Source organism: Camelus ferus, chromosome X (assembly GCF_009834535.1).
Source record: "Camelus ferus isolate YT-003-E chromosome X, BCGSAC_Cfer_1.0, whole genome shotgun sequence".
NCBI classification, from domain to species: Eukaryota; Metazoa; Chordata; class Mammalia; order Artiodactyla; family Camelidae; genus Camelus; species Camelus ferus.
Genome location: NC_045732.1, coordinates 5,944,924 through 5,967,802, shown reverse-complemented (window position 1 = coordinate 5,967,802; position 22,879 = coordinate 5,944,924). Strand labels below are relative to the sequence as shown.

General features: G+C 38.0%; 1 long non-coding RNA gene across 1 annotated transcript; it reads left to right on the top strand.

Annotated features, from left to right (window-relative positions):
• Nucleotides 1-22,871, top strand: LOC116661983. Its single transcript, XR_004317945.1, has 3 exons — nt 1-61; nt 839-848; nt 22,843-22,871. It is a non-coding gene; the product is annotated as an uncharacterized LOC116661983 (long non-coding RNA).
• The last annotated feature ends 8 nt before the right edge of the window (nt 22,872-22,879 follow it).

The window sequence follows — 22,879 nt, the reverse complement described above, 5'->3', positions numbered from 1 at the left end:
AGAAAACCATAACCAGAAATGTGATAACTACAGTGAATTACAAGAGAATAAACCTGAAGATGTAAATAAATAAATAAATAAATAAATAAATAAATAAATAAATAAATAAATAATAAAATGGGCATCATAAAATGTGGAAGAGGGGAGCATGAAAATATAGGTTTTTTCTCTCTCTTACTTTTTTTCCCTTATAATCTTCATCCTTTTTAGGATGTGTTTGAGACTACATGACTATTAGTCTAAATCAGAAAGATGTAGTAAGGGGTTAACATACTTGAAAAACAGGATAACCACAAATCAAAGGCATATGATAGCATCACAAAAGCCAAAAAGAAAGAAAAGTAATACAAACGAAAATTATCAAACCACAAAAAGAAAAACAAAAAGGAAAAGAAAGAAACAAAGACTAAATATCAAATCAACTGGAAAACAAACTTCAAAATGCCAGTAAACTCACATCTATCAATAAGTACTATAAATGTCAACGGACTAAGTGTTCAAATCAGAAAATATAGAGTGGCATACTGGATAATAAAACAAAAGCCTAAAATATGCTGCCTGCAAGAGACCCACTATAGAGTGAAGGATACACATAGATTGAAAGCGAGAGGATGGAAAAATAAATTTTATGCAAATTGAAATGACAAGAAAATGGGAAGAACAACACTCATACCAGACAAAATAGACTTTAAAACAAAGGCTATAGAGAGAGAAAAAGAAGAACATTGTATCGTGATCAAAGAAGCAATACAAGATGAAGACATTACACTCATTAACATATATGCACCCAATATTAGGAGCACCTAAATATATAAAACAATTACAAACAGACATAAAGGGAGAAATTGGTGGGAAGCAATAATAGTAGAAGATTTTAATACCACACTAACATGATTGGAAAGGTCTTCCACTCAGCAAATCAATAAGGCAAGGGAGGTACTAAATGGCACAATAGAACAATTGGACTTGGTTGATATTTTTAGGACATTTCATCCCCCCAAACAGAATATACATTCTTTTCAAGTGCTTATGGAACATTCTCTAGTATAGGCCATATATTTGGGGACAAAAGAAACCTCAACAAATTTAAGAGGATAGAAATTACTCCAAGCATCTTCTCTGACCACAATGACATGAAGCTAGAAATCAACCACAGAAAAACAAATGAGGATTTTCCAGTCAAGAAGGCAGAGTGGTAGGACCATGAGCTCACCTCTCCTTGAGACTACAAAGAAACCAAACTGACTGCTAGACAACCATCAAAAAGAAAAAGACTGTAAGATAGCAAAGAAGATAGTCTTCAACTGGAAACATAAATAGGGAACCATGGCAAGATAGTAGGAGTGGTGTACTCAGGATATAAAGTTTCCCCATATGCCCCAGGTGGGCGACTACAAGCTGAAGAATAATTATGTTGCAGAGGCCCTCCCACAGGAGTGAGAACTCTAAGCCCCATGTCAGATTCCCTAGTCTGGGATTCTGGCATTAGGAGGAGGAGGAGACACAAGGACATCTGATTTTGAAGTCCAGTAGAGCTTAACTTCAGGTGGCCCATGGGACTGGGGGAAACAGAAATTTCGCTTTCAGGGAAAGGATACATAGAATCTTGAGTGTACCAGGTCCAAAGGTAGAAACAGTTATTTCACAGGAACCTGGGCCAAGCCTGCCTGCCGGTTTTGGAGGCTTTCCTGGAAACATAGGGGATGGATGTGGCTCACCTATGGGACATTCAGGAAGGGTTCATCAACATGAGCTTTCCTAGAGGCTGACATCTTGACTGGATCATTAGCACATAACAGACCTAGCCCCACATAACAGCCTGTAGGGAAGCCTCAGGCCAAAAAGCATACTGGGTGGGAAGAGAGCCCCACACATCATCAGACCTCCTAAGCCACAAAAGCCTCTAGTCAGGGCCCTACCCAGCAAAAGTCCAGGACCAACTTTCAACCAGCAGTGGGCAGGTACTGGCTCCTCCTGCCAAAAACCTGTGTAAGAATCAGGTCCAGCCTCATCCACCAGGGGCAGATACTAGAAATAAGAAAACAATAATCCCAAAGACTGTGGAAGGAATCCACAGAAACAGGCCAGATTCTACATTAGGACCTACTGGATAATAGCCCTTGGGTGACAAGAGAGGATTGTACTGCTGGGACACATAGGACATCTCCCACAGAAGGCCTCCAGTTCAAAATTGAGAAACATAACTAACCTACCTAAAAATACAAATATAAACATAAATAATGTGAAGCAGCAGAGGAATATCTCACAGACCAAGGCAAAAGATACAATCTCAGAAGAAGAAATAAGTGATGAGGAGATAGGCAATTTATCTGAGAAAGAGTTTAAAATAATGATGGCCAAGATGTTCAAAGAATTCAAAAGGAGTATAGATGCACAGAGTGAAGCTGTTAATAAAGAGATGGAAAATATAAAGAATACCCAGAGTTGAAGAATAAAATAATTGAAGTGAGTAACACACTTAAAGGAATCAATAATAGACTAAATGGCTTACTTCACTTAGAATGATACTCTAAGTGAAGTAAGCCAGAAAGAGAAAGAAAAATACCATATGAGATCGCTCATATGTGGAATCTAAAAAATAAATAAATAAAAAACAAAAACAACAAAACAAAGCATAAATACAAAACAGAAATAGACTCATAGACATAGAATACAAACCTGTGGTTGCCAAGGGGGTGGAGGGTGGAAAGGGATAGCCTAAATGTCCATCAACAGGTGAGTGGAGGAAGAGAGAAGATGGCGGAGTAGAAAGACACTCGTGGCTCACCCTCTCCCACAAAGGCACCAAGACTCATATCCACAGACCCACTCGGCCAACCAGAGCACCTGCGGAATTCCGACAGAACATCACCCTCTTCAAAAGATAGAGACGCCAAAAATCTAGTAGGAGAAAAGGAAAAAAGAAAGAAGAAAAGGCAAAGCAGAGCGGTAGGCAGTGGCAAAAGAGGACTGGGACTCGTTTGCTGGATCTCCCCTCTCCAAATGAGAGGCCAGCAGGTCACAGAGTGAGCCTCAGAGGCTCGGATCTGTACAGAGCAGCCCTTGACTGACAGAACCAAGTTAAACTGGCACAGAGAGCCCCGCGACACCCAGCACGAGACGCAGGCTGGCAGCTGGGGGCAGGGCCAGGCTGCCTGAGCCGGGTGGAGGACGGGGGAGGCTGCAATGAGGCAGCCCCAGGGGACTGCAGGGGGCTGCACACTGTGGCTCTGGGTGCGCAGGGCAGAACAACCTGGGCCCTCCATAAAACAACATGGTTGATGTGCCCTGGGGGGAAGGGTGCATACCCCCATCTCTGAAAACCTTCAGAAAGTTTTCAGGGGAAGAGAGGCAGGCTCAGGCATAGCTGCCATATCCTCCAGAGCTTAGCATCCAGGCGGGGGTGGGGGCGAAACCTGCATGACCACCTAAGGGCTTAGCAGCTTCAAAGGCCAGAAGGAGACTTGTTTACAGCCTGAGGCAGATAAGATCCTTCCATTCTGGTCCCTCAGAGAACTTGCTCCGCCAAGACAAACAAGGAGCTGGGTTTTGGCCCGGAGTAGGGACAAGGCTGTCCCTCGGTCTTCCCCGAGCCAGCCTGCGAAGCACCAGCCCGAGGTGGAGCCCACAGCGGCACAGAGAAGCGGAGCGACCAGCACCGGAAGAGGGAGGGCAGCCCCCCGCCTTTCGGGCAGGAAGGCAACCAATGAACGCGGTGCTGGGACGGGGCGCGACTTGCCCTCCTACCTGGCCAGTCTGCAACATCTGACTGCGGCGTCGGGAGAAGCAATGAATCGCCCAACCACAGCAAAGGAGAGCTGCACCTGATCCAGTGTTGGGAGGAGGCGCGATCTGCTTGCCTACAGGCACTGGGAGCAGCACAGAAGAAGGCGCCAACGTTGGGCCTCTGGAAACAGCAAGCTGAGCTTCCAAAACAAGACAAAGACAGAAAGACTTCACCTTAAAAGCACACGGACTCCAGGAGAACACCGACCACCCCCCCTTTTTTAAAAATCTGTTTTCACCTGTTCTATTTTCTATTACCCTCTTAATTTTTACTTCTTAATTCATTTTTAGTTCTCTTGGGTTTTGATGTCCTGTTATTGATTAGACACAGGTTTCAAATACATCTTTTCATCTTTTCCCCTTTTTTTTTAAAGTCTTAAAAGGACGTCTTAACCCGATTGCTATTCTACTTCAACTTGCTCTTCTATTATTCATTATACACTGTTTTCAAAACTTTTTTCTCTCTTCATGTAAAATTCTTTCTCTCTCTCTTATTTTTTCTTTATTTCGTCTTATTCCTACATAGGCATTAGATAGATAAACTCCTTAAGGACCACAATAGATAACTGGAACCCCATAAACCACACTCCCAGAGAGGTGTGAGCAAGATGAAGAAGCAGAGAAACGATTCCCAATTAAAAGAACAAGAGAAATCCCCTGAAAGAAATATCAATGAAATAGACATTGATAGCCAACTAGATCAAGATTTCAAAAAAGGAGTGATCAAAGTGCTGAAGGAACTAAGAGAGATAGTGTTTAGAGATATAAAATATGTGAAAAATGAAATTGAAGCTATAAAGAAGAGTGAAGTAGAATGGGTAAACTCATTGACTAAGATGAGGAATGATCTAAAAGCTGTGCAAAGCCGACTAGATAATGCAGAGGAACGAATTAGCGACCTAGAAGACAGGACAATAGAAAGCACCCAATCAGAAAAGCTATAACAGAAACAAATAAAAAATAATTAAAATAGCATAAGGGACCTATGGGATAATATAAAGCATGCCAATCTTCACATAATAAGGATCCCAAAAGGGAAAGAAAGATCAAAGGGGATTGAAAAGGTTTTTGAAGAAATCATGACTGAAAACTTCCCAAACTTAAAGAAGGAATCAGATATCCAAGTACAGGAAGCTCAGAGGGTCCCAAACAGGAAGAACCCAAATAGACCCACAACAAGACATATCATAATCAAGACGGCCAGAGGCAAGGATAAAGAAATGATTTTAAAGACAGCAAGAGAAAAGCAAAGAGTAAGTTACAAGGGAAGCCCCATAAGGTTCTCAGCTGATTTCTCTACACAAAGACTACAGGCCAGAAGGGAGTGGCAAAATATATTCAAAGTCCTGAATGAAAAAAAGATGCAGCCTAGGATACTTTATCCAGCAAGGCTATCCTTTAGGATAGAAGGAGAAATAAAGAATTTCACAGACGAGAAAAAGCTGCAGGAGTTTAGCAACACTAAACCCATGATAAAAGAAATATTGAAAGGTCTATTCTAAGTAGAAAAGCAGCAGGATGCTACAGAAATGAGAAACTCACAACTGGAAAGGTGATAACTCATGAATTACAAATAAAATAAACACGAAATTATAAAAGAAGACATACAAGTCTCTGAGACTGGGAGAGGGAGGCAGGGAAATATAGGATATATTTTTTTCTTTCTTTTTCAAATATTTTTTCTCGGTAGGATGGGTTTGAGATCATGTTACTATCAGTTAATAAAAAGATATAGTAATGGGCTAATGGATTTATGAAAAAGGGTAACCACAAGCCAAAAACTTACAAGGGAGTTACAGAAATAAAATAAAATCCATTATAATACAAAGGAAAATTACTAAACCACAAAAGGAAGAAGAAAGGAACAAAGACGAAATACCAAATCAACTGCAAAGAGAAGTTCAAAATGGCAATAAACATGCATCTATCATTAATTACTGTAAATGTTAATGGACTAAATGCTCCAGTCAAAAGACATAGAGTGGCAGACTACATAATAAAGCAAGAACCTTCAATATGCTGCATACAAGAGACTCACTTAAGGGAGAAGGACACATATAGAATGAGATTGAAAGGATGGAAAAGGATATTCCATGCAAATGGAAAAGCCAGAAAAGCAGGTGTTGCAGTACTGACCTCAGATAAAATGCACTTTAAAACAAAGGACATAAAGAAAGATAAAGAAGGACATTTTATAATGATTAGAGGAGTGATACAAGATGAGGCTATTACATTTGTTAATATATATGCACCCAATATAGGAGCACCTAAGTACATACAAGAATTACTAACAGAGATAAAGGGGGATATTAATGGGAATACAATCATATTTGTAAATTTTAACACTGCATTAACATCACTAGACAGATCTTCCAGACAGAAAATAAATAAGGCAACAGAGAAATTAAATAATACAATAGAAAAATTAGATTTGGTGGATATTTTCAGAGCATTACACCCCCCAAAAATAGGATATACATTCTTTTCAAGTGCACATGGAACATTTTCCAGGGTTGATCATGTACGTGGGCACAAAAGAAACCTCAAAAATTTTAAGAAGTTAGAAATTATCTCAAACATCTTTACTCAACACAATGCCATGAAACTAGAAATCAACAACAGAGAAACAAAGGAAAAGAAAAGGAAAGCATGGAGATTAAACAATATGTGATTAAAAACCAATGGGTCAATGAGGAAATCAAAGCTGAAATTAAAAAAATACCTTCAGAAAAATGAGAATGAAAGCACAACCTCTCAAAATCTATGGGATACAGCAAAGGCAGTTTTAAGAGGGAACTTTTTAGCGATACAGGCCTTCCTCAAAAAAGAAGAACAATCTCAAATAAACAATTTAACCCACCAGCTGAATGAATTAGAAAATGAAGAACAAAAAGACCCAAAAGGGGGCAGAAGGAAGGAAATTATAAAGATTAGGGAGGAAATAAATACAATAGAGATTAACAAGACCATAGAAAAATCAACCAAACCAAAAGCTGGTTTTTTGAAAAAGTAAATAAAATTGAGAAATCTCTGGCCAAACTCACAAAGAAGAAAAAAGAGAGAGCACAAATTAGCAAAATAAGAAGGGAAAATGGAGAAATTACAACAAATAAAATACAAATACAGAATATCATATGAGAATATTATGAAAAACTATATGGAACCAAACTGGATAACCTAGAGGAAATGGACAAGTTTCTGGAAACATACTGTCCACCAAGACTGAATCAAGAAGAAACTGACCACTTGAACAATCTGATCACTAGAAATGAAATAGAAATAGCAATTAAAAAATCCCTACAATTTAAAGTCCATGACTAGATGGCTTCCCCAGGGAATTCTATCAAACACACAAAAAAGAACTCATACCAGTCCTCCTCAAACTCCTCCAGACGACTGAAAAGGAGAGAATAATCCCAAGCTCATTCTCTGAAGCCACCATCGCCCTGATACCAAAACCAGGCAAAGACACTACCAAAAAAGAGAATTATAGGCCAGTATCAGTGATGAACATAGACGCCAAAATCCTCACCAAAATATAAGCAAATAGAATCCAACAACACATAAAAAAGATTATACATCATGAGCAAGTGGGGTTCATCCCAGGGACACAAGGGTGTTTCAACATACGCAAATCAATCAGTGTAATACATCACATCAACAAGAGAAAGGACAAAAATCACATGATCATCTCAATAGATACAGAAAAATTATTTGATAAAATTCAACACCAATTTATGATAAAAACTCTCACCAAAGTGGGTATGAGGGAACATATCTCAACATAATAAAAGATATATATGACAAACCTACAGCCAGAATAGTACTCAATGGTGAAAAACTCAAAAGCTTCCCACTAAAATCTGGGAGAAGACAAGGATGTCCACTATCACCACTCCTATTCAACATAGCCCTGGAAGTCCTAGCCACAGCAATCAGGCAAGAGAGAGAAATAAATAGGATCCAAATTGGAAAAGAAGAGGTAAAAGTGTCACTACATTTTGACATCATGTTACTATATGTAGAAAACGCTAAAAGGTGCACACAATAACTACTAGAGCTGATTGAAGAATTCAAAAATGTAGCAGGTTACAAGATTAACGTTCAAAAATCAGTTTCATTTCTTTACACTAATGATGAATCAACAGAAAAGTAAAATAAAGAAACAACCCGATTTAAAATAGCACCAAAATTAATAAAATATCTTGGAATAAATCTAACCAAGGAGGTGAAAAATTATACATAGAGAACAATAAACCATTTATGAAGGAAATTAAAGAAGACTTAAAGAAATGGAAATATATCCCATGCTCTTGGATTGGAAGAATCAATATTGTTAAAATAGTCACACTGCCTAAGGCAATCTAAAGATTTAATGCAATCCCCATCAAATGACCAAGGACAAATTTCACAGAACTAGAACAAATCATAATAAAATTTATATGGAACCATCAAAGACTTAGAATTGCCAAAGCATTACTGAAGAGAAAGTAAGAGGCTGGAGGAATAACCCTCCCAGAATTCAGACAATACTATAGAGCTACAGTCATTAAGACAGCATGGTATTTGTACAAAAACAGACATATAGACAAATGGAACAGAATACAGAGCCCAGAAATGAACCCACAAACTTTTGGTCAACTAACCTTCGACAAAGTTTGTAAGTGTATGCAATGGAATAAAGACAGTCTCTTCAGCAAATGGTGTTAATACTGGACAGCAGCATGTAAAACAATGAAGCTAGAACACTCCCTTACACCATATACAAAAATCAACTCAAAATGGATCAAAGACTTAAACATAAAACAGGATACAATAAACCTCCTAGAGGAAAACATAGGCAAAACATTATCTGACATACATCTTAAAAATTTTCTCCTAGAAGAAATAAAAACAAGAATAAACAAATTGGAAGTAAAGAAATTTACAAGCTTCTGCACAGCAAAGGAAACCATATGTAAAACAAAAAGACAACCTATGGAATGGGAGAAAATTTTTGCAAATGAAACCGACAAAGGCTTGATCTCCAGAATATATAAGCAGCTCATACAACTCAATAAGAAAAAAAAATAAACAACCCAATCCAAAAATGGGCAGAAGACCTAAACAAGCAATTCTCCAAGGAAGACATACAAATGATCAAAAAGCACATAACAAATGCTAAATATCACTAATTATCAGATAGAAATGCAAATCAAAACTACAATGAAGTATCAACTCACACCAGTCAGAATGGCCATCATTCAAATCTCCACAAATGACAAATGCTGGAGAGGCTGTGGAGAAAAGGGAACCCTCCTACACTGCTGTGGGAATGCAGTTTGTTGCAGCCACTGTGGAAAACTGTGTGGAGATTCCTCAAAAGACTAGGAATAGACTTACCATATGACCCAGGAATACCACACCTGGGCTTATAACCAGAAAGAATCCTACTTCAGGTTGACACCTGCACCCCAATGTTCATAGTAGCACTATTTACAATAGCCAAAACATGGAAACAGCCTAAATGTCCATCAACAGGTGACTGGATAAAGAAGAAGTGGTATATTTATACAATGGAATATGACTCAGCCATAAAAACTGACAACATAACGCCATTTGCAGCAAAATGGATGCTCCAGGACAATGTCATTCTAAGTGAAGTAAGCCAGAAAGAGAAAGAAAAATACCATATGAGATCGCTCATATGTGGAAACTAAAAAACAAAAACAAAAACAAACAAACAAAAAAAAAACAATGGGTAAATACAAAGAAGAAACACTCATAGACATAGAACACAAACTTGTGGTTGCCAAGGGGGCGGAGGGTGGGAAGGGATAGACGGGATTTCAGAATTGTAGGATAGATAAACAAGATTATACTATATAGCACAGGGACACATACACAAATTCTTATGGTAGTTCACAGAGAAAAAAATGTGACAATGAATATATATATTTTCATGTATAACTGAAAAAATTGTGCTGAACTCTGGAATTTGACACAACATTATAAAATGATTATAAATCAATAAGTATGTTTAAAAAAACAGATGAGTGGATAAAGAAGATGTGGTATATTTATACAATGGAATACTACTCAGCCATAAAAACCAACAACATTATGCCATTTGCAGCAACATGGATGCTCTTGGAGAATGTCATTCTAAGTGAAGTAAGCCAGGAAGAGAAAGAAAAATACCATATATCGCTCATATGTGAAGTCAAAAAAAAAAAAAACCAAAGCATATATACAAAACAGAAATAGACTCACAGACATAGAATATAAATTTATGGTTGCCAAGGGGGCGGGGTTTGGGAAGAGATAGACTGGGATTTCAAAATTGTAGAATAGGTAAACAAGATTATACTCTATAGCACAGGGAAATATACAGAAGATCTTATGGTAGCTCACAGAGAATAAAATGTCTCAATGAATATATGTATGTTCATGTATGACTGAAAAATTGTGCTCTGCACTGGAATTTGACAGAACATTGTAAAATGATTAAAGATCACTAAAATTAAAAAAAAAAAAGAATAGACTAAATGAGACAGAAGAATGGATCAATGAGGCAGAAGGCAGATTATTGGAAATCACTATTTCAGAACAGATAAAAGAAAAAAGAATAAAAAGAAATGAGAATAGTTTAAGAGAACTCTGGGACAATCTGAAGTGCACAACATCCACATTATACTGGTCCCAGAAAAAGAAGAGAGAGAGCAAGGTTCTGAGAAAATATTTGAAGAGGTAATAACAGAAACCTCTCCCAACTTGGGAAAGGAAACAGTCACCCAAGTCCAGGAAGCACAGAGAGTTCCACACACAATCAACCCAAAGTAGAACACACCATGGCATATAGTCGTTAAATGGACAAAAATTAAGGATAAAGAGAAAAAATTTTAAATTAGCACGAGAAAAACAACAAATAACATACAAGGGAATTCCCATAAGGTTATCAGCTGATTTTTTCAGCAGAAATTCTACAAGCCAGACGGCAGTAGCACAATATATTTAAAGTGATAAAAGGGAAGAACCTACAACCAAGAATAATCTATCCAGCAATGCTTTCATTTAGATTTGATGGAGAAATTAAAAGCTTCACAAATAAACAAAATCTAAAAGAATTCAGCACCATCAAATCAGCTTTACAATAAATGTTAAAGGACCTTCTCTAGTCATCAAACCATAAGAAAAGAGAACAAAAACAAGAAAGAGAAAAATAAAAGACCTACAAAAACAGATTACTTTTGCAGTTTGGGGTCTTTTATGATTCCATATAATTTTTGGAAATTTTTGTTCTACTTCTGTGAAAAATGTTGTGAGCACTTTGGCACAGGAGTTGCACTGAATCTATAGATTGATTTTGTAGTACAGCCATTTTGATACTGTGTATTCTTCAAATTTAAGCAGACAAGATATCTTTCCATTTCTTTGTATCATCTTCAATTTCCTGCATCAATGTCTTACACTTTTCAGAGCATAGACAACCTCCTTGGTTAAGTATATTTCCAAGGACTTTGATGCCATGGAAGTGTTTATGCCAGTTATAAAATTCTAGTTTTTGAAGAGGAAAATAAAAGTGAATAAAGGGCTGCAGCTGGCAAAATATCCTTCTTTCTTATGGGTGAGTTGTATTTCATTACACATGTGTGCTTCACATTCTTTATCCATTCATCTATTGATGTGATCTTATGATGCTTCCATATCTTGGCAATTATAAATAATATTACTATTAACAGTGAGGTGTATGGATTTTTTAAATTAATCCATTTTTCCTTTTTTCAACATTTTTTTATCGAGTTATAGCCATTTTACAACGTTGTGTCAAATTCCAGTGTAGAACATAACTTTTCAATTATACATGAACATATATATATTTATTTTCACATTTTTTTAACCGTGAGCTACCACAAGATCTTGTATATATTTCCCCATGTTATACAGTATAATCTTGTTTATCTATTCTGTGTATGCCTGTCAGTATCTACAAATTTTGAAATCCCAGTCTGTCCCTTCACATTCCCCACACCCTTAGCAACCACAAGTTTGTATTCAATGTCTATGAGTCTGTTTCTGTTTTGTATTTATGTTCTTTTTTTTATATTCCTCATATAAGCTGTCTCATATGGTATTTTTCTTTCTATTTATGGCTTACTTCCCTTAGAATAACATTCTGCAGGGACATCCATGTTGCTGCAAATGGCATTATGTTGTCATTTTTATGGCTGAATAGTATTCCATTGTATAAATATACCACTTCTTCTTTATCCAGTTGTCTGTCAATGGACATTTAGGCTGTTTCCATGTCTTGGCTATTGTAAATAGTGATGCTATGAACATAGGGGTAAAGATGTCTTTTTGAATTAGGCTTCCTTCTGGATATATGCCCAGGAGTGGGATTACTGTGTCATATGGTAAGACTATTCCTAGTCTTTTGAGGAATCTCCACAGTTCTCCACAGTGGCTGCACCAAACTGCATTTCCACCAGCAGTGAAGGAGGGTTCCCCTTTCTCCACAGCCTTTCCAGCATTTGTCATTTGTGGGCTTTTGAATGATGACCATTCTGGCTGGTGTGAGGTTATACCTCATTGTTGTTTTGATTTGCATTTCTATCTGATAATTAGTGATATTGAGCATTTTTCATATGCCTATTGATCATTTGTATGTCTTCCTTGGAGAATTGCTTGTTTAGGTCTTCTGCCCATTTTTGGATTGAGTTTTTGTTTTTTTCTTATTAAGTCATATGAACTGCTTTTATATTCTGAAGATCAAGGCTCTGTCAGTTTCATCATTTGCAAAAGTTTTCTCCCACTCTGTAGGTTGTCATTTTGTTTTACTTATGATTTCCTTTGCTGTACAGAAGATTGTAAGTTTTCATTAGGTCCCATTTGTTTATTCTTGCTTTTATTTCTATTGCTTGGGTAGACTGCCAAATGAGAACACTTTTGATAAGCAGTTCTCCAAGGAAGACATACAAATGATCAATAGGCACAAGAAAAAATGCTCAATATCAGTAATTATCAGAGAAATGCAAATCAAAGCTACAATGAGGTTTCACCTCACACCTGTCAGAATAGCCATCATTCAAAAGTCCACAAATGATAAATGCTGCAGAAACTGGAGAAAACGGAATCCTCCCACACTGTTGGTGGGAATGTAATTTAGTGTAGCCATCATGGAAAAGAGCATGGAGATTCATCAAAAGACTAACAATAGACCTACCATAAGATCCAATCCCACTCCAGTGCATACATCCAGAGGGAACCTTAATTCAAAAAGATATATGTACCCCAATGTTCATAGCAGCACTATTTACAGTAGCCAACCATGGAAACAACCTAAGTGTCCATCAACAGATGACTGAATAAAGAAGTTGTGGTATATTTATACAGTGGAATACTACCCAGACATAAAAAATAATAAAATAATGATATTTACAGCAACATGGATGGATCTGGAGAATGTCATTCTAACTGAAGTAAGCCAGAAAGAAAAAGAAAAATATCATATGATATCACTCATATGGAATCTAAAAAATATAAAGCAAACTTATTTACAAAACAGAAACAGATTCACAGACATAGAAAACAGGCTTATGGCTACCAAGGATGGAAAGCTGTGGGAAGGGATAAATTGGATGTTTGAGATTTGCTGGCACTAACTACTATATATAAAATAGATAAATGACAAGTTTATAATGCATAGCAGAGGGAACTATATTTTATATATTTAATATATTTAATATCTTGTAGTAACTTATAGTTAAAAAGATTATTAAAATGAATCTATCTACGTATATATCTAGATATATATGGCTGTATGGCTGAAGTATTCTGCTGTACGCCAAAAATTGATACATTTAATTGACTATACTTAAATAAAAATATTAAAGAATAAGTAGTCTTTGGTAACATAAGAAGGGCTAAGATCCAAAATACAGGTAGAAAAATTGGCCTTAGATTGTGTAAGAAATCCTTCCTTCATTGCAATAGGAAGAGTAGTGGATAGTAGTTCCAGTTGTAGAGTTACAGATTTAGTGAATGCAAAAATAAAGAAGGTTCTGTCAGATGGCTTCTATCTTTCTAACACAATTTATTTATATCTCAAAGGTCAGAGGTTTTAGAAAATCTCTAGATGCTCCTGGAGCATATGGGTGGTGACAGCAAGAAATTAGCAGCAGCCAAGAAGAATCTAAGAGTCTTCAGTTTTGGAAGGAAATCCTTGGGTCTCTATATGCCCAACCCTACTTATCAGATATATATTTTGAGAAAGCCTGCCTCAACTTGAAGTCCCTAGGGGCTCCGTGTAGAGAAGGAGGGCACAGAAAATGCCACAGAAAGAGTAAGTAAGGGCTTCAATTGTGTACTTTGCTGACTTTATTATTTCTGATTCCTGGCTTTGTGATCCATTTCCCTGTGGTAAAACACCAGCAGAGATTTTGGAAATGCCTTTAGCCTGGCTTTTTACAACTTCATGGCTGAGCAGCAGGCATGAAATCTTTTGGTTTTGTTAAAAATTATTTCAGCCAACACAAAATCTCCTTCTTATTCAGTCCCAGGGTAGAAATTATCCAGGCCTCACCCCAAAGCACACTCATAAAATTACACCTTCCCAGTACACATACAGACAGCCATACATACACATAGTTCTAGTTTTCTGACACACACAGATACATACTCACCCCCACCACCACGGTCTATACATCTGTAAAACACATTCATTTTTACACCCACACAAACACATACCAACCTACACATGCATGCATACCTGTACAGGCTCACATACTCACTCTCTACACAAAATATCTATTCAACATTTATTGGGAAATGACTCTATCTTATTCCTGGCACTGAACTAGAAACTAGACAGAAAGATGAGTAAGGCACATTTCAGACTTTGAGATGCTTGTAGAATGGGGACGTGTGAAGAATAATGAGTACGAAGTTTTCAAGGTAAATATACAAATAACTGTAAACAAAGGAAACATATTAAACATGCTCTATAGATCTATAAACAAACTACACATAGGGCCCCAATGCAGCAAGAGACAACTCTTAGCAGAGGATATCAAGAAGAACTTCTTAGAGGAGATCTCATTGGACCATGACTCTAAAGAAAAGATAGAATTTCATAAGTTGTTCTTGTTTTCATCACTTATTCCACCCCTTTTTTGGTAAGTTGGAGCTGAATGATATGCCTAGGCAACCAAACATATGGCAGGTAAAGTGTTATTTAGTCCCAGTTGTATCATTTACTAGCTAAGTGCTTTTGGGTAAGCAAATACCACCTCCCTAAGGCTCAGTTTTCTTGTCTACAAAATTGTGATGGTGTCCTTATGTCACAAGACTATAATGAAACTCAGTTGAGATAATGAATATTCATTTGAGATGATGGATGCTGTATTAGTCCAAGTAGGTTAGTTACTCTAATAAGAATCTACAATAGCTTTTTTAAAAATGTGTTGCTGAAAATAAAACAATGATACATTTTTATTCCACTTATTTCACAATCCAGTACAAGTTAATGGATGATCTGCTCTAAACGGTCATTCAGGCCTCCAGACTTATTCCATTTTGTAGCTCTACACTCCACTTAATACTTGGAATACTCTTCATTCAGGTAGTGGATAAGTAGAGTGAGGGAGGATTGCATAGGGTAGTTGGTTAGGGTTAAAATTCAAAATGATGCACATTGTTTCTCATACTCTAATGACCAAACTCAGTCATATGGCTGAACCCAAGGTCAAAGAAGGCTGGGAAATGTAGTCTAGCTTTATGCCCAGGATAAAAGATAAAAACATTAATATTCATGAGTGCCTATAGTACCAAAATTGTCTGACATCAATGTAGAAGTCTTTGGTTAATTGTGAGGAACTATACATATTAGCGGAAATCATATAGTTGTTTTTAAACATGTAGCTTTCTCTGAGCCCCTATCTCAATCTTCACTGTGTTGGAGACAGGAAAATTAAACTCACCTAGGTAAATTTTAAGCTGAGTATTTTCTAGACTTGTGTTCCAAGCTTTTTCTGATGTTGGGAATCACCTGGTGATCTTGTTAAAATACAGATTCCTGAATCTCAACCCAAAACTTCTAAATCAGAATTTCCAGGGAAAAGGTGTGGTAATCTGCATATTTAACTATTGCTCCAAGTAATTTTTTATCACAAGGTAAGTTTGAGAAACATGGTTCTAGACTAAATCAGTCACTGTGACCTATCAAACTTCTATGCATTCCTTCATTAGCTCATTTATTCATTACTGTCCAAATACCTGCTTTGTACCAGCCACTATGCTAGTTTGAGGGAAGCAGGGCAAATGTAAGGAAACAGGAGCAAATGAGTAGAGATAAATCTCTAAGCATGTGTGAAAGTAAGAAAACACCCACACTCTACATATGCACATCATTTGTATTGGCACTATAAATATACAATTTTTGTTTAGGAACAATTTTAGTGTGATAGCCATTCTGTCATATTTGTCTTCTTGGTTGTCAACTCACCAAGGTAGGTGACTACATCTTCTCTCTCCCCAGTCTATTGCTGTCTCAAGTTAATTAAATGGAGTTGCTGACTTGGCTTAGATCAGTTTTGTGACCTTGGATATGTCACTTCACTTCCTCTGACCTCATTCTGTTCCTCTAGAAAGTGGCGTTGATTATCCCTAGTCCACAGAGATGTTGGAGGATTCAATGAGAGGGAAAACTGTGAAAATAACTCTGTAAACTGTCAGACACTTGTTCAAAATGAGAGTTGTTTCTCTGACTAATTTTGCTGGTGCCTTGTAGGAGCGTGCTCTCTCATGGCCCTGTTTCCCCAGTTAAGGGACCAAAGTTTGAGGTTTTGGGGTACTGAGCCAAAAGGGTAGAATGTATGCCCCTGTCACCCTTTCATCTGCAGCCTCTCCTACATTTATCATGTATCCCATCATTTATCCCATCCCCCTGTGGTTCATTATTACCACTTCCTGAAGAATGCATTTGAGCCTTTGGGCATCATGATTTTTGACTCTTGAACCAAATACGACCTCTTTGAGGTTGGAAATCCATTTACTCTTGGCAAAGTCACAACATCTTGTTTCAAAGAAAAGGGGAGTAAAAAAAAATTCTAGCCCACAAAATCTTAGGGAGTTTTATAACCAAAGCTTATAAGACATTTTTGGATCTGAATCCACTCTTACAACAGAGCCCTTGGATGATTTAAGTGTAAATGAATCAGAAGGGTCCAGATCAGATTTCCCTTTAAATATACAAAGTTTAGAAATGGAAGGAGCAGCAGCTTAGCCAAGAGAACTCTCTGTTTGGGCAAAGCCTCCAGGGTGGCTGGGATCACACAGTATTTGCAGAGATTTCCCACGAAGACACAGAAGTGAATCCCATAGAACTGTGCCATTAGGCAGCAGAGAGCCCTAGGCACCTTCCTCAATCCTTGTGCTTGTGCCCAGGCCACCCAAAGGCCATGAGGGCTTCTGGATAAGGGATGACTAACCTCTAGGAATCTCTGAACATAGAGGAAAAAGATAAGTTGCACTCCCAGCTTAGAGCCCCTTAGTATAATAATAGAGGCAAGCAGAATACACAGGATATTCCACTGAAAAAGCAAGCCCATGTGCCATGGAAGAGGTCCAGCACAAGCTAACAGCAGCAGCAGGGAAAAGTAAACAGCTTAGAGAAATGGTAAGAGCATTGGAAGAGAGTCAAGAGAACTCCAGATCTGAATTCTTCCAATTTTCTTTCATACTACTCCAACCCCACTTAAGCCCAATCAATCAAAAACCAAGTCTCGTGGACTGTGATTCCATAAAAACTCCATGCCCTCTTTGACACTCTACCACTGTCTGAGGTTAGATATTATCATTTCTCTCCTGTATTTCTTCAACAGCTTCCTATTTGTTCTCACTGCCTTCAGCCTCTCCCCTCCAGCCCATCTTTCATACTGGAGTCAGAGTAGTCTTAGATATAAATCTGATCATGCCACTGCTCTGCTTAAATTCCATCCATGGTTCCCCATTTCCTATAGAGTAAAATCTAAACACATGTTATTGTTATAAATATAGTGATATATGTGATGAACTTGATTCTACCTTTCCATTTTGATGCACTCTAAATCAAGCTTTGGTATATTAAATCCTTGGTGGAAAACAGTATAAACAATAAGACAAATCTGTTTTTAAAATAAGTACCTAATATTAATTGAATAATTATTATGTGCCAGATACAATTCTAAATATTTCCGATATATTAACTCTTTTGCTCTGCCACTAATTCTATGAGATATATTATTATTATCCACATTTTATATAGGAGGAAAATGAAACACAGGGAGGCAAAGGCAAAATGTGAATGCAGCTATGCCCTAGAGCTGAAGTTTCATCCCATACATCATATAATTGCATTTCCTGACATATCCTTTAACACCTTGTGCGTTCACATATGTTAGCCCCTATTGCTGAAAATATCCACCTCCCTTTCTCTAAATCAAAAGTTCACACTTATTTTTCAAGACTCAACTCAAAGACCACCCCCTCACTGGAGCCTTCCTAACTTACTCCTTACTCTTTCTCTGAATCTATAAGAATAAGATTGTGGAACAGTAAGAGTTTCTTTAATCCCATCTTACTTTGTTCACGACTTTGATACATTACTTATTGTGCTGTATGAGAGAAGATTGTTTGCTTGGGTCTCCTTCTAGCCTATGAACTTCCTGAGAATAAGAACCAGGTCTTAGTCATCTTTGTACCCCAGAACTCATCCCGTCACTGGTAGAGATTGGGCTATCACTAAGTGTCATTGATTATTCTACCATGTGATTTTGGTGGGATAATTATTTGTTGGATAAAACTTTCCCATGAATAGTAAGACTATTTAGACTCACTGACCCCCATTTGCTAAATGACAGAGATATTCTAAGTTATTAGTGCATCAACTCCCCCATTTCTAAATGTCTTTTATGGGGTGATAAGAACATTGGTTGAGAACCACTGGGAAAACCTATTAGAAAGCAGGAAACTGTAGTGGATACAGCACAGGCTTTGGGATCAGGTAGCTTTGTATTTTAATTATTTTATTTATTTTACTTTGTGACTCAAAGCAAGTTACTTAACCTCTCTGAACTTCAGTTTATTCATCTGTGAAAGGGAGCTAATAACATATTGTTTCAATGTTAGAATATTTAATAGCTTCTGAAATTGGAAAGCATCCTACAGTCTATATGCATATTTACTTTGGGAGTCTGTCCTTTCTTCCCGCCTTCCTGCTTTTTATTTTTTTTAATTTTTATAAGTTTTTAAATGTTACTTTCCACTTACAGTTATTAAAAAATCTTGCTATGTTCCCTGTGTTGTGCAATAGATACTTGAGCCTACCTTACATTCAATATTTTGTATCTCCCACTTCCCCGCAACTACATTGCTCCTCCCCACCCAGTTGAAAGCACTAGTTTCTTCTCTGTGAGCCCGCTTCTTTTTTGTTATATTCACTAGTTTGTTGTATTTTTTAGATTCCACATATAAGTGATATCATACAGTATTTGTATTTCTCTGATTTATTTCACTTGGCAAAATACCCCCCAAGTCCGACCATATTGCTGCAAATGGCAAAATTTCATTATTTTTATGGCTGGGTAGTATTCCATTTTATATATATACCACATCTTAATCCATTCATCAACTGATGGACACTTAGGTTACTTTCAAATCTTGGCAATTGTAAATAATGCCACTATGCACATTGGGGTGTATATATCTTTCCAAATTACAGGGTTTTTCATATATATACCTAGAAGTGGGATTGCTGGGTTATATGGTAGTTCTATTTTTAGTTTTTTTAGAAACATCCATACTGTTTTCTACAGTGACTTCACCAATTTATATTCCAACCAACAGTGTACAAGTGTTCCCTTTTCTCCACATCCTTGCCAACACTTGTTATTTGTGTTCTTTTTGATGATAGCCATACTGACTGGTGTGAGGTAATATCTCATTGTGGTTTTTGATTTGCATTTCCCTGATGATTAGTGATGTTAAGCATGTTTTTCTTGTGCTGTCAGTCATCTGCATTTCCTCTTTGTTATATAAAGGCCAACATATATTAGGTGCTCAATAAATAGGAGGTGGTGAAATCAGGATAAAGATGTTCATGAATTTATAAATATTTATATTTTAAATGCTCTCCAGATATCTTCTTGGGTTTTATAATCTCTATGATTTCTCTCTCAGCCGAGGAAAAGGGGAGGTATGCAATCTGTTCTAAATGTGGCATTAAGTCATTCTCAGTGTTCCCAGAGAGAAGAGTGTTGGATTTTCTAATGAATTCATTCATTCATTGAAAGATATGAATCTCTAATATTTGCTACAGAATAGACAAATCCTATTGATATTCATATGCTCTCAAGTTTACTGATTCTATTCACTATTATCATTTTACCATGAGCCCATGCAATGAGTTTTTAATTTCTGTTATTATATCTTTTCATTCTACAATTTTCATTTTATTTTTATAATTTTTATTTCATTGTTGAGATTTTTTATTTTTAATACATTTCAGGAGGCAAAAAAATAAAAAAAGGAACTACCAAGCAACTCTAAATTTTTATAAGTCGAGGATACATATTGTTATTCCTAAGGCAATCATGACAAAAAACTTTTCTAATAGAAAAGAAAAAGGATTATAGAAACAATTTTCACTAATTTTGAAAGAAGAAAAGAAAAGAAATATGGAACAGGTGGGATTAAGAATAAATTTATGGCCAGTGGGGAGAAGCAAGATGGTGGAGTAGAAGGATGCTTATAGCTCACCCTCTCCCACAAATACACCAAAACTCACATCTACAGACCCACTCAGCCAACCAGAGCACCTGCCGAACTCCGACAGAACATCACCCTCTTTGAAAGACAAAGACGCCAAAAATCTGGTAGGAAAAAAGAAGAAAAAGCAAAACAGTGCAGGACCAATCCTGTGGGGAAGGAGCAGCAAAGGAGGACTGGCGCTCATTTGCTGAGTCTCCCCTCTCCAACAGAGAGGTCAGAGGGACGGAGGGGGAACCTCTGAGGCTCAGATCTTCCCCGAGCACCCCTTGACCGACATATCTGAGTTAAATGGGCATGAAGGGTCCCTGAAGTAACCAGCCCGAGATGCGAGCCAACAACTGGGGTCAGGGCAGGCGGCCCAAGCTGGGCGGAGGACTGGGGCGGCTGCACTGAGGCAGCCCCAGGGGACTGCAGGGTGCTGCACGCCGTGACTGGGAGGGGATATGGAGCAGAACAACCTACGTCCCTCATAAATTGTGAAAAAAAGCAAGCAACACGGCTAGTGTACCCGGGGTGGGAGGGGCACAATAGCCTTTGTCTCCTCAGACCTGCGCCTCCATTATTGGCACTTCTCCTGAGAAGAGAGGCAGGGCACAGCCACAGCCGCCATATTCTCCTGTGTGCAACGCCCAGGCAGGGGTGGGGCCGAGACCTAAATCCACACCCAGGGGCTCTGCAACCTCCTAGGTAGGACTGAGACTTGTTTACAGCTGGAGGCAGATAGGATTTTTCTGCCCTCACCTGAGAGAACTCTTGCAGCCAAGACAAACAAGGAGCTGAGATTTGACACAGAGCAGAGGCAGGGCTGTTCTGCGGCTTTCCCCGAGCCTGCCTTTGGAGTGCTGACCCGAGGTGGAGAGGCCAGCTGCACAGAGCAGTCGAGTGACTGGCACTGGGAAAGGGTGGCCAGCAACCTGCTTTCCTGGCAGGAACGCAGCACCTGACCACAGTGCCGGGAAGGGGCACAATCTGCCCACCTGCCTCCCCCGATCACAGCATCTGACTGCAGCATCAGGAGGGGGAGTGACCCGCCCACCCACCAAATAAGAGCTCAGTACCTGACCCAGTGTTGGGAGGGGGTGCGATCTGCTAGCCGACAGCCACTGGGAGCAGCATAGACGAGGGCACCAAAGAGGGCCTCTGGAAACAGCAAGCTGAGTTTGCAAAACAGGGCGAAGACACAGATCTCTCAATAAAGTCATTAAGAGCATACCGTCTCTAGGAGAACTAGATAACTGATACTCCTTAAGCCACAGTGCCAGAGAGATATGAGCAATATGAAGAAGCAGAGGAACCACTCCCAATTAAAACATCAAGAGAAATCCCCTGAAAGCATGATCAAGGAGATAGACATCGATGGCCTACTAGATCAAGATTCTAAAAAGGAGTGATCAAAATACTGAAGGAACTAAAAGAGAAAGTGTTTAGAGATATAAAATATGTCAAAAATGATATAGAAGCTATAAAGAAGAACCAAGTAGAATTAGTAAACTCATTTGCTGAGATGAGAGCTGACCTAAAGGCTGTACAAAGCAGGCTAGATAATGCGGAAGAACGAATAAGTGAACTAGAAGACAGGACAACAGAAAGCACATAATCTGAACAGCTGAGAGAAAAGCAAATAAAAAACAATGAAAACAATATAAGGGACCTCTGGGATAATACAAAGCATGCCAATCTATGCATAATATGGGTCCTAGAAGGGGAAGAAATATCAAAGGGGATTGAAAAGGTATTTGAAGAAATCATGACTGAAAACTTCCCAAACTTAAAGAAGGAATCAGATATCCAAGTACAGGAAGCTCAGAGGGTCTCAAACTGGAAGAACCCAAATAGACCCACACCAAGACATATCATAATCAAGATGGCCAGAGTCAAGAATAAAGAAATGATCCTAAAGGCAGCAAGAGAAAAACAATGAGTTACAAGGTAACCCCCATAAGGCTCTCAGCTGATTTCTCTACACAAACACTACAGGCCAGAAGGGAGTGGCAAGAAATTTTCAAAGTCCTGAATGAAAAAAATATGCAGCCTAGGATTCTCTATCCAGCAAGGCTATCCTTTAGAATAGAAGGAGAGATAAAGAAATTCACAGACAAGCAAAAACTAGAAGAGTTTAGCCACACTAAACCCATGCTAAAAGAAATATTGACAGGTCTACTCTAAATAGAAAAGAAGCAGGATGCTACAAAAATGAGAAACTCATAACTGGAAAGGAGATAACTGCCATGAATTACAAAAAGAATAAACACAAAATTGTAAAAGAAGACATCTAAATCATTAAAAGTGGGAGAGGGAAGCAAGG